Raw genomic sequence first — 12,925 nt, forward strand, 5'->3', positions numbered from 1 at the left:
CAATCTTTGAAAAGCCATGGAGATCAGGGGATACCCCTGACAGCTGGAAGAGGGCAAATATCACACACAATGTCAGCAAAGCATTTGACAGTGTCCCACAGCTTCCTCCTAGACAAAGTGTCAAGTTACACACTGGATGGGTAGTTTGTGAGATGAGCAGGAAATGTGCTAACAGGTTGCACCCAGAGGATGGTGATCAATGGTTTTTACTCAGGCCCGCAGCCTGTCCCAAGCAGACTTCCCCAGGGATTGACACTGGACACCACACTGTTCAACATCTTCAAAAAACTGGATGGTGAGGTGGACACATCAGAAGGGAGATCATCTTACAGAGAGACCTGGATGCCATCTTACAGAGACTTGGCAGCCTGGAAGAGCGGGCTAGCAAGAACAGCATGAAGTTTAACAAAGACAAATGCAAAGTCCTGCACCTGGATAACATAACCAAAAAGCCCAGTACAGGCCAGGATCTGTGTGGCTGGGGTGCAGCCTTGCTGAAAGAGACCTGGGGGTCCTGGTGGACGAGATGGACGTGACTCAGCAGTGTGCTGCTGCAGCAACAAGGGCAAGTTGGATCCTGGGCAACATCAATCTCTTGCAGAGATAGAGACATGACTCTACTCAGTGTTTGTCAGGCCACATCTGGAGTACTGTGTCCACTCCTGGTCCCCACAATTCAAAAAAGTTGTCGACAGAGAAAGTCGAGAGGAGGGCCATGAAGATGATCAAAGGGCTGGAGAACCTGCCCTATAAGGGAAGACTGAAGGAGTTACACCTTTTCTCCCCGGAGAAGGCCCAGGGGAGACCTCATCACAGTTTTTCTGTGCTTAAAGGGGAGCGACAAAGAGGACAGAGGCTCTCTATTCACAAGGAGACACATGGAGAGGACAAGGGGCAATGAGTACATGTTGTGCCAGAAGAGTTTTCATTTTAATATCAGAAAGAATTTTTTCACAGTGAGAACAATCATTCACTGGAACAACCACCCCAGGGATATGGTGGGGTCCCCACCACTGGAGGTTTTCAAGATGTGACTGAATGGGGTATCCTCAGATTCAGATAGATAATCTCATCTAGGCTCCCCTTCCTATGAAAGGTTGGACCAGATGATCTTTCAAGGTCCCTTCCAACCTGGGCTATTGTATGAGTTTTTACTTCAGTCAACAGAAAACGAAACCATTTGTTATACCTACATTACAGAATGCAGTGGCACTAGCATAAAATTCTCCTACTGCTATTATACACTAGGAGTTGTCTACTTGTTTATCAAGCATATGCTTTTTTTTTCCCCTGATGCTTTACACAGCAATGGGTTGCTCTGAGAAGATATGATTAGGCAGAAGTAATGCACATCTTGTCCCTACTTCAGAAGGAGAAAGCCCTTTTTTATTCTAGTTGAACTGAAGGGTTTGTTCGGCTGCAGAACAAATGTCTGTGCTCACCAGAAGATGCTATAAGCCAAATTATTTTGAGGACTATAGAGTGGTTAGGGCAGACATCTAGTATTTAGAACTCAAAGATTTCCTGTTTCACCACCGCCTAAAGACAATTTATGGCACAGCCTAACAAAAGAGTAGGACTTTGAAGCAAAAGGCTTCAAACATAAATCAGGAAATAAGGTAGAAAAAAACCCATGGAGTTGGCAGAAAGAGCCATTTATGAAACTTACCTGCATCTTCCCAGTCAGGAGATATTGTGACAAAATGTGAACTACAAAAAGGTTGAGTCAGTCTTTGCAAAGAAAATTAAAACAACAGTAGTTTTTTTTCAGGCAAACTAAAGAATAGTAAGTAAAATAAAGGAATTATATAAACTACAAAAGGAGTTTAAACAGATTAAAACCAGTCTAAGCAAGGTCCAAAGTCTGTCTTTTGACTGAGAACAATGATTTTGAGACTTCTGACAAATGAGAATAAGGAATGCAAAGGGAGGCAGAAATAAAACTAAGGATCAAATGCACTAAATTTGGATGGGGATCAGATAATATCTGTGACTGAATTATAAAAAAGCTGTTATGTAAAGCTGCTTCTTAATAAAGCTACAAAGCTGGGGATGGTGCTATATGACTAGAAAATACAAAACAGTTTCTGCTTAAAAGAGGGGATAAAAGAAATCTGGGTAATTACAAGCACGCTAACAATTGCAATAACTGAGATATTAAAAACAAGGTTAAAAGAAAAAATTGATGAACTTTTCTCTCACTATCTGTATCTATTATAGCACTATGAGAAGAAATAAAAGATAGAAGTAAATAGAGCTGTTTTTCAATGTATGCTTTGAGGTTTGTCACAATGCAACCAGAAACCATGTTGGCACAAAAAACCCCAGATTTCAAGTATTTCCTAGGAGGTATGCCATTTCTTCTTGGGACTGATAATTATCTGCTTCAACAAATTCAATCAGAAATATGATAGATGATCTGGACCTCTTTGCCTAATTAATAACAAAGGAAACTGAGTGAGAGAAAAGAATTAAGGAAAATGAAAATTTGCCAATTTGAAATGGCAATTAAAAAAAAACCAAACCTATCTGGACAACAGAGACATGGACAAGTCTATGAAAGAAGGCAGGAGATTGGTTGCCAATCTTTTGATGGGTTGCTATGAATTAAAAATCTTTTTACTTATATACCATTGTTTAGATAAAGTATGTCCCAAGCTCTATTGTGCATGTAGATAACAAGAAAAATTATTGAAAAATATTAAAATTTATTCTAAAATAAACTAGCGAGGCAAGGGATACTGGTAAAAGAAGGTGCTATCTACTCTGCAAAGGAAGCTGACATGCTAACCATGACAGCCAGTGTAGAGTGTGAGTTCAAGAGGTGTAACATTCTCTCTCTATTTTAATTACAGCTAAGTTGAATGTATACAATCTATTTTAGCTAACTGGAAATGCAGTATTCATATGTTAAGCAAAATTATTTTAAATTTCATTTGGTCTGAGTCTCAATAATCTAATATCAGTGGTATATTTTTAACTCGTAGAAGACAGGTAGGTGTACTGAAGTGCAAAAAGCTTCTAGAATCCATACCTCCTGTTCAGATTCAACCAGCCAACAACATGTATGGTGATGGACAGCAGCAGTCACACTGTCTTTTAGTCCTGTCCATTCATCTATCAATTCTTCCTTCTAATTATTTTTCAACCTTTGAGCCAACTTCAACCATGTCTGACACAAGGACAGAGATACTAACTACTTCCAACTATGGTTAAACAAGCTAACAAAAAGGAAACAGTGGCTAGGTAAGTAAAGAGAAAGATTCAAACTCGTACCCTCAGGGAGAGAAAGGCAGTAACAGGAGCTATATAGTTAACTGCATAAGAATGCCAGCTGGCCAGTCAGCACCTAGCTTGGAGCTAGGCATGATGCCTCTTGCTCTGCCAGTAGTTCAGTGACACAGAAGAGGAACGATTATGTTGTAGAAAGCAGAGGGAGAATGGAGAGAATGCTGCAAGCAGTAGATATGCAGGGACACAAGGCCATAGGAAACACTGGGGGCTGAAAGGGCTATCCGGTGCTCTGAAAACTCAGGATACAAATCAGCACGGAATCAGGTTTCATTATTCTGCTGGTCATAGAATGACTTGTATAAAGCTGTGCTTGCACTGAATGAATCACTTCAATACGTACAGAGATATTAAGTTTGTTTTGTAACAGGAGTTACTGTGCATATGAAGTTATCTCAGCAGTATTAGATTAATCAGATCCCAGCAAAAAGTAGAAAACATAAAACTGCATAGGTTGACAAGATGTCAGTACATGAAATTGATAGCTTCTCAGCATCTTCTGAATGCATAAAATGGTCATGTACTCAATAGCTGCTCATATTATGAAAATCTCTGTAGACATATGAAGACTGTTTCCATGAACATTTAAGTCAGAAAATTATTTTCCTGGAAAACAGTATTGCAGTCATCATAGCAAATAATTTATAATAAAGAGTAACTTTGTTAGCTTCTTTTCATTCTCACGAAAACTACAACACAGAGGAAAATAATTTATTTCAAAAGTAAAATTCTGCAACTGTTACTGCATTCCTCTCAGAACAGCAGATGTGTTTAACTTCAATATGAGAGTGCTACTTTGTCAATAAGCAGAAGAGACATTGCTAAAAGCATGAAGGATGTCAATCTGACTTACAACAGTAAAAGAATATTGAAAACCTCATCATTTTATGACGCCAGCTAAGGGCTAAGCAAGAACAAATATTTCTTCTGAAAATTGTTATCACGGTTCTTTTTTGTCTAATAAGCACAGAAAACCTTATTCAAAGCAGAGCCAAAACCATGTAATGTATTTGCAAACAGGCCTACAGGTGTGATTCTATTAATCATTATCTGGAAAAAAGGACTTTTTTCTAAAAATAGAAGTAATCATGCTATTCTGAAAACCACATTGAAAGTACTTTACATCAATGCATCTTAAGGAATATTTCAAAGCAAATCTGTGTCTCATAACCCTCATTACAGGTAAAGAAAAACAGAAGGTAAGGGAAGCTGAATGGGTGTTGTGGACCCAGACTAGTCTGGGTAACACACCAGCCTGGTTATTTCCTCAGTTTTTATACTGCATGTTTTGATAAAGAGGGTAACATTTTCCAGGGAAAACTGGGAGGAGTGGCTGATAAACTGGAGGGTTGTACTGCGATTCAGAGGATACTAGATAGGCTGGAGAACTGGGTCAAGAAGAATCTCATACAGTTCAACAAGTGGAAGTCCTACATCTGGGTAGGAATAACCCCATGCACCAGTACACGCTGGGAGTCAATCATCTGGAAAGCAGCTCTGCAGAGAAGGACCTGGGAGTCTTGGAGGACAAGAAGTTGACCATGACCCTGCAATCCACTTTCATGGCAAAGAAGGCCAACAGAATCCAAGGCTGCATTAGGAAAAGCATCACCAGCAGGCCAAGAGAGGTGAAGCTTCCCCTGTACTCCGCACTGGTGAGGCCACACCTGGAGTACCATGTCCATTTCTGAACTACCCCGTACAAGAAATGGACTTACTGGAGCAAGTCCTACACAGGGCCATAGGGACTGTAGCCTCTTTCATATGAGAGGCTGAGTGCTGTGGCTGTTCAGCTTGGAGAAGAGAAGGCTCAGAGGGATCTTATCAAAGTACATAAACACCTGAGGGGAGGGATGAAGACAAGGGACCCAGGCTCTTCTCAGTAGTACCCACTGACAGGACAAGAGGCAATGAGAAAAAACTGAAACACAAGATATTCCACGTGAATACAAAAAACTCCACTTTTTTTTACAGTGAGGGTGGTCAAACACTGGAACAGGTTGCTCAGTGACATTGTGGAGCCTCCATCTGCGGAAATATTCAAAACCCTACTGGACACAGTACTGCACAACCTGCTCTAGTAGACCCTGCTCGAGCAGGGGGTTGGACTAGATCTCAAAAGGTCTCTTTCAACCTAAATGATTCTATGATTTCATGAAAAAAGTAAATAAAGTCACTTCAACCTCCTAACTCTGTTTCACCTATGCTGCAAATGAGCAGAGCAAGCACTACTTACTCCTTCTGAAGAACAGATGTATCCACTTAACCTTAGAAAAGGACTAAATTTTGAACCTTGAGCAGACAAGGTACTTGTCTTCCTGTGATTTTCCAAGGCAGCTCACTCTTTCAGATACCGTTGGGAGCCCCTTGCTCAGGGTTTCGCTTTATCTGTAGAAGGCCAGGGACCCTGAATCAAGGTGTTCCAAAGCCAAAGTTCATAGTAGATACAGATAGATTAGAGGACTGCAAATGCTCCATGGGTAAAATTGGTATAAATCATGATGCAGTCGAATAATACAACTACTATTCTTCCTCTCAGACCTCTGATTCAATACCACAAAGTATTGCCTAACTAAACATCACTTTGATAATTTCCTTTGTCCTTAGCATATAATGAATACCTGATAGTCTTATTTAATATGCACTATTCAAAGCTTGGATTGATTAGAGACTTACTAGTTTTCTTTCTGCTTTCCAGTGGTGCTTGTCACCATAAATCTGAGTGCCTTACAAACATTAATGAATTTATTTTTAAAACATACCTGTGAAGTGATATTTTTGTACTCTCTGCAAAGAGCATTCTTCAGTTCTGGATATTCAATGTAAAATATTTACTTTTTTTTTCCAAAATGTTTTAACATTTAAAGCAGACTTCTCAATTATTTCATTTGTACCAATAGATGTGTAGTATTTCTGAGAATCTCTGACCAGAGATTCCAGAAGAAGAAAATAATTAAGTTATTACTAATTAATAAAAAATCTAGTTAAAAGTACTTGTTTAACACCAGGGGAGAATTATATGATAAGGTCAGAGCAATTTTCCAAAGCAGTATTCAACTACCTTATTTATAAAGTCACTTTCTCTCCTGAAGGTCCCCATCTCATTCTTCCTTTTTTTCTTAAATATATATAAATGAAGAAAGGTTTCTCCAGAAAACCACCTCCTATGAAAGCACTGAGACCACAAGATAAAGCGTACATATTCAGCTTTAATGACCAGCGCCATAACTCTTCGCGAGACTACAAAAAAACAGTTGCATGATGTGACACACAAATAATTCTGTAGGAATGGCAAACCACATGCCTATCAATTCATTGAGATTAAAGATTTTTAGCAATCCAGTTCTACGGAGACAGATTAACCAGCGACAGAATACCATGTTCTTCTCAAACATTTACAATATAGCTTGTGCAATGGGACAAAAATTAACTAATTCCCACACAAGGGAAGACTTAGTCCAACACAGTTCCCAAACTGATTCTTCGTGTAAATCTATCACGAGAAGGAAGGCAAGAACATTCTCACTTTTTGTGCACTCCTGCCTACAATCCATAATTCGAAATAATCAGTTGTGACAATTAGTCTTTCTAGAATTCAACAGCAATTTGCTTCTTGATGTCATTTGCATTACAATGAAATTAAAAGGAAGGAAAAGAAACTCAGTTACAATAGAGCCCAAAACCTCTAAATTTTTGAACAATCGTTTTATCTTTCAGAAAATTCAAGACCAATTTTTGTCCTGACCTCTCTATCACTAACTTCAAACATTCATGTTTTATGCAAGGGAAATACTTCGAATAGAAGCCTAGCTTAACTAGGCACTTTTTAATGTTGCTTTTTATCCATATTTCTTCTATCTTCCTTTGCACTTTGTAGCTTTTCTTTTAATGTTTAAAAATGTTTCAGGGGAAACAGCTGAAATTATTAGCTTTTCTCTAGGGATGTTTAAGAGAAATCTCTGAGACAACATTATATATGCAAATTATTACATTTTAAAATGGAGTAGTGTATGTTTCATTTGGCTAATAAATAATCTCTTTCTTATGCCTAATTAAAAATTGTTCTGTGATTGTCAAAAAATGAAAATATTCTGGATATAATTTTGACATGAAAACAATTATTGAAATCTTGTAAAAAATTTACAAGTAAGATGTAAAAGAATGAACATACATCTCTAATAGCATAGAATATGCAGATTTACATGTACAGGCTAGCAATTAAAAAGTAGTAAAACTATCACCCCATAATGCATTGGAATTAAATATCTAGAATCAAAACCCTCCTCCTTTTTCATGTGAAAATAAAGACTGAATTATAAAGTTCTCGTACAGCATCGGTGCCTTCTAAGACTATCATATTCTTTCCAAATCAGGATGCGGAAAAATTAATTTGCTACCCAGCCAAATTCCTCTACTACCATACAGGTACACTAATGCTTTCCCTTGTAATTTATAGAGGCAAATTTCAGATGCTCAACTGTCTGAGACAATGGTTAACTTCTAATCAAAGCACTTCTCTTTTGTGTGAAAGCTGAGAGTACAACTATGTTGTAAGAGATTAAAATAAACAAAGTTATTAAAAATGCATTTTCTTTTTCGAGGAGAAACTGTTTCTGGGTATTTTCTTTCCATACTCTCCAAAGAACACAATTTACAGCAAAAGCTCCCTGAAAAACCTGAAAGTTTGTCATTCAATTTGTCCTACTAATAGATAAAAAAAGGTATGGTTTGGGGAATAGACTATGTAAGCTTAACTTTCATCTCCCAGACAACAGATAAATTTTGTGTCAGGTTTTCTCATATGAGTTTCTCGTATTTCTTGATCTACATTTATTCCCTCCAGATATCAAATAATCTTACAATATATACAGCCAAAGAGCAAGAAATACTACAATGGTTTTATGTCACCCTTAAAGAGTATTGCTTCAAACCACCTGTAAAGGCAAGTTTTTCTACATAAAGCCTGCAAAGCATTTCTGATTTTCAGATGTTTTCAGAATTAATTTGCAGAACCTCCATTTTACAAAATGCATAAAAATGGGGTAAGGTCTACCAACATGTTTGTCATTATGCAGTAACTCCTGAAATCCAAACACTTAGGAGATATCTCACAAGGTTTTGTTAAAGCATACAAGTAAAACGCATAGGAAAGTGGTTCTATCTGGTAACTGCACCTTAGTTCATTTCAGCTGCATAATCAGAAGCATATAATTGTTTAAGGCATTATCTTTTTTCTGCACAAAAGGAACTCAGTTACTTGCAAACTGCAATTCCTGAGCTACAACACGCTGTGATGCTGTAAGAGGATTTGCAATTTTTAACCATCTCATCCATTAGAAAACATAAAAGATCAACCGGAGTATCTAGGCTGAAGCACAGCCACGCTTGGGCTTAGTTATTTTATTCAGAACTTCAATACATCAAACACGGACATCTAAATCTCAAGTAGTTTATAAGTACCACAGTGGCTAAAACCACAAAACAGTTTATTTATCTTCAAAAAGCAGAGTTACAATTTAACCCAACCAACCATAGAATTAAACATAATAATTCATCTCAAGAAATTTGTTTAACAAGGGAAAAACAGAAAAGTGGTTGGGAAATACTTCTGGCCACCAGCAGTAAAGCTGACTATAACTGCCTGTCTGCTTAAGAACTATTTTAATATTCTTGGCAAATATTTGCAGTTATTGTTAATAGGGGTAGGAACCTTTGAGGCTGCTCAAATTCCAGACCAATATTTCTTAAAACAAAAGATTTATGGCTCCACACCTGTAACATGTGATTAAAGTAACTTGTCTCAATCTAAGAATACGCAAGTCACCTAGACAGGACCAGCCTGAAAGCTACTTAATGGCACACAAAGGAAGGCTAACACCCGACAACTTTGCAAGTACATTCTGTTCAGGATTTTCAGAAATGGTAACTGGCACTGAAAAATACAGTGATAGATTGAAATCCTGGACAAATTTACACTCCTCAAATTTTGCCTGGACACAATCCCAATAGGTTACAATATTTCTTTCAGGATTCTCCCCTTTCTTTCAGGTTACTTGGGTCATAGAAGCAACAAACTCCAAGGTAAGAGAAAGCAAAAGGCATCTGAAAAGTGTTTTGAGGGTAAATCCCTCAACTCCTTTTGCTACTTAGGCTTACAATGAGAATTCCAAGGCCAGGAAAGCACTGGTAGAGAAAGCTTTCTGCAACAGTGATATTTAAAAAGCCATCTGTTAAGTGGTCACCTTTTATGTCAGTAAATGAGGGTCAACAGATGTGGTTTTTTTAACTGAAAGATTTCCTAAACTCCAGTTTACTACACTACACTGACCAGCAATATCAAAAGGTACCAGTAGAATTGTGAAACCCTGGAGAGGCTAATCTAACAACAACCAAAAAAATCACCTACTTACTATTTCCTGTTTTAGGAGGAGTACCATAAAACAGGCACACTCTGCATCCTCTACACAGAACATATTTGCTCTATATTTTCCAACAGAAATTACTCTATCCTTAGAATTCTGAGGGGGTTAGCACACACACACACAACACTTACACGTTACTCCCCTCTACTCTTTTGTGGAGGAGGGAAAACCAGAATTCCTTATTGCTTGTATTGTTGCCCAGTGGCACTGCAACAGCATTATTGCTATTAAGAGGCCATGGGCCTTGGGCTTTACCTTATGCTACTGTTGCAAGACTCTAGTCTTGGTCCATTAGGCTTGTTGTGAGCTTCTTATGAGCTCCAAAATGGAGCTTGGCATGAGGTTTCTCTTCTTACAATGTAGAGTTCAAGTTCGGGATAATAGCAAAGGTCCTGAAAATATGGACACAGGACTATAAACAAGTTGCTGACAGTCCATTACTGGTCACTGAAGAAGTTTAAACTCTGAGAGCCAGGCAAACACTGCTTTATGCATAAGAAAAGAAGGAGCCAAGCATGAAAAATCCAGATGAAAACGGAGTAAGGCACCAGATGTGGCTTGAAAAATAACATTCTCAGGGATTGCATAGTAGTTCAGGGGGCAGATGACAAAGGCTAAGAACAATCCAGAAATGCAAAACTTCTTATGAAAAAGCAATATTTTGAATGTGGGTGGTACAATCATCACAGGAATCCTCACCACAGGACCACTGCGGGTCTGCCACAGCTACTAGCATGCCTCCTGCTGTCCCCACCTTCTTGAAGGACTCTTTCTCTCCCTGCCTGCTCCAATAAACCCAGCTTTTCCTCTCTTCCACCTGCATAATTCTTCAAGGATCTTTTGGCCTGTCAGCTAATCATCCAGGGCTATGTATATTTTTTGGCTAGTTTTTTTTTCTCTAAAGATAGTTCAAAACAATCTATGCATGTTGCCTTAATTCTGTTGACAAACTTATGAAAGAAAAAAAAAAAACAGTGGTACATTTACCCTTTTCTTTAGAGGCTTGTTTACAGTAAGATGTCATTCTTAGCAATTAAAATTATTTACTTTAGTCCAATCATTAGCTAAAAATGTTAAAAAGCTAAAAAGTAAATGCACAGGCAACACAGGTTTCACAGTTAATTTTGTGAAAGAAAATTACCTTGAACAAGATGCATAGTTCCACTTACAAGAGCAGGCCATAACTGCTACAGGATAAAAGACCATCATCATCTCCTGGGCTGCAATAAAAAAGGGGTGGCCAGCAGGGAGAGGGAGGTGATTCTCCCCCTCTAGTCTGCTCTTGTGAGGCCCCATCTGGAGTACTGTGTCCAGGCCTGGGGTCCCCAGCACAAGAAAGATGTGGAGCTTTTAGAACAGGTCCAGAGGAGGGCCACAAAGATGATCAGAGGGCTGTAGCACCTCTCCTATGAAGAAAGGTTGAGGGAACTGGGCTTGTTCATCATGGAGAAGAGAAGGCTCCAGGGAGACCTCATTGCGGTCTTCCAGTACTTGAAGGGAGCCTATAAACAGGAGGGGGAGCGACTGTTTACAGGCGTTGATAGTGAAAGGATGAGGGGGAATGGTTTTAAACTAAGGGAGGAGAGATTCAGGTTAGATATTCGGAGAAATTTTTTCCTCAGAGGGTGGTGAGGCACTGGAACAGGTTGCCCAGAGAAGCTGTGGATGCCCCATCCCTGGAGGCATTCAAGGCCAGGCTGGATGGGGCCCTGGGCAGCCTGCTCTAGTGGTTGGCAACCCTGCCCACAGCAGGGGGGTTGAAACTAGATGATCTTTAAGGTCCTTTTCAACGCAGGCCATTCTATGATTCTATGATTGTTGCAATACCTGGTAGAAGCATAAGGCCTTGAGAAAGGTATGTATCCACGAGACCTGTATCCATTGTAAGTAGCAAGTCTAGAAGTGAGCCTATAGAGAGTAAGTGAATCTATAAAGAAAATCCAGAAGTATTCTTGTGCTGTACTGGAGCAGAAAGAGAAGCCTATGGGGAAACAGTAAGAAACAATCACCAGACAGTTGTTGGTTTTCGTAATCAAGGGATGTCATCTGGTAAAGCACGACCACTGGTAAGCGTACTGGTTTGGGTACACCTGCCTAAAAAGAAAAAAAAAAACAATCCTCTTCTCTTAGGAAGAAAACCTGGGGGTTTCCTAAAAAGGACAAAAAGTTTCAGATGTAAAGCAGAAAAAAGTGGAAGATCAACATGTCTGCCCTGCTCTTTAGGTATCTGGAAATCAAAATGGGAACAAATAAAAGGTAGGTGGAACTACTTGCAATTTCAAATTAACATAAAGACAAGGCAGAGGCAAGAAAGCATAAAAGCTGAAGCGTAAAAATTAATTTACAGTTAGCAAGGGAACACAAATGGCACCACAGAAATTCCTATTCAAAGTAAGAAGAAAGGAAATACAGGATGTTAATGGGAAAGAAGAATAAGCAACGTGCTCCATGAAAGACTGAAATGCTCAGTTCCTTTTGTCTACTGCCTTCATAAAAATTACGATGTCTGATCACAGACTGATACATATTAAGTCTGTAGGGCCTGAGCATAAATTAAATTCAGTACATACTTAGAGAGCTAGATGAACAATCCATGAATTATCAGTGATCATTTTTGCAAACTGATTATCTTGAAGCTTAGAGAATACCAGAGGGCTATAATGGGGAAAGCAGAAAATATATCTTTAAAAAGGGCCAAAAAAATGGTCCAGGGAATCTGTACATCAGTGGAATTTCTATTCCTAAATAAGTATTAGAACAAATTATTAAAAACACAATTTATAAGTATCTAGAAGATATGAAAGCCATAAAACAAGACCTAACATGAATTTGCCAAAGACATCCTTCTGTCAAAACAATATGATTTTCTCCTCTAACTGAACAGCTTGCCTAATGGGCACAGCAACAGATACAGTAACTCTCAGTTGTAGTAAAGCTTGGAAAGATGTTTTGGTGCTATCCCATGCTACATTTCCATTAGCAACCTCTGGAAAATTAATTATACCAGGGTAATGTGGTTCAAAAGTGGAAAAGAAGTGGTTGTAATTCATTTAACTGGTAGCTTAGAAAACAGAATAGAATATACCCATATGGAATTTGCGAAGGCCAAGTTAAATCAAAAGTATTTTTTAATCCAAACATTAGAAGTCAGAATCATCTTACTTCTCACAACTGAAGAAATGGTTTAAAAATCAACAATATATAAAAGTGCA

General features: G+C 38.5%; 1 protein-coding gene across 2 annotated transcripts in view; it reads right to left on the bottom strand.

Annotated features, from left to right (window-relative positions):
• SLC41A2 (solute carrier family 41 (magnesium transporter), member 2) overlaps positions 1–12,925 on the bottom strand; it is a 44,574-nt gene that overhangs the window by 12,957 nt on the left and 18,692 nt on the right. The gene's annotated exons all lie outside the window — the stretch shown is intronic.

Source organism: Pterocles gutturalis, unplaced genomic scaffold (assembly GCF_000699245.1).
Source record: "Pterocles gutturalis isolate BGI_N339 unplaced genomic scaffold, ASM69924v1 scaffold9388, whole genome shotgun sequence".
In the NCBI taxonomy this organism is placed as follows: Eukaryota; Metazoa; Chordata; class Aves; order Pterocliformes; family Pteroclidae; genus Pterocles; species Pterocles gutturalis.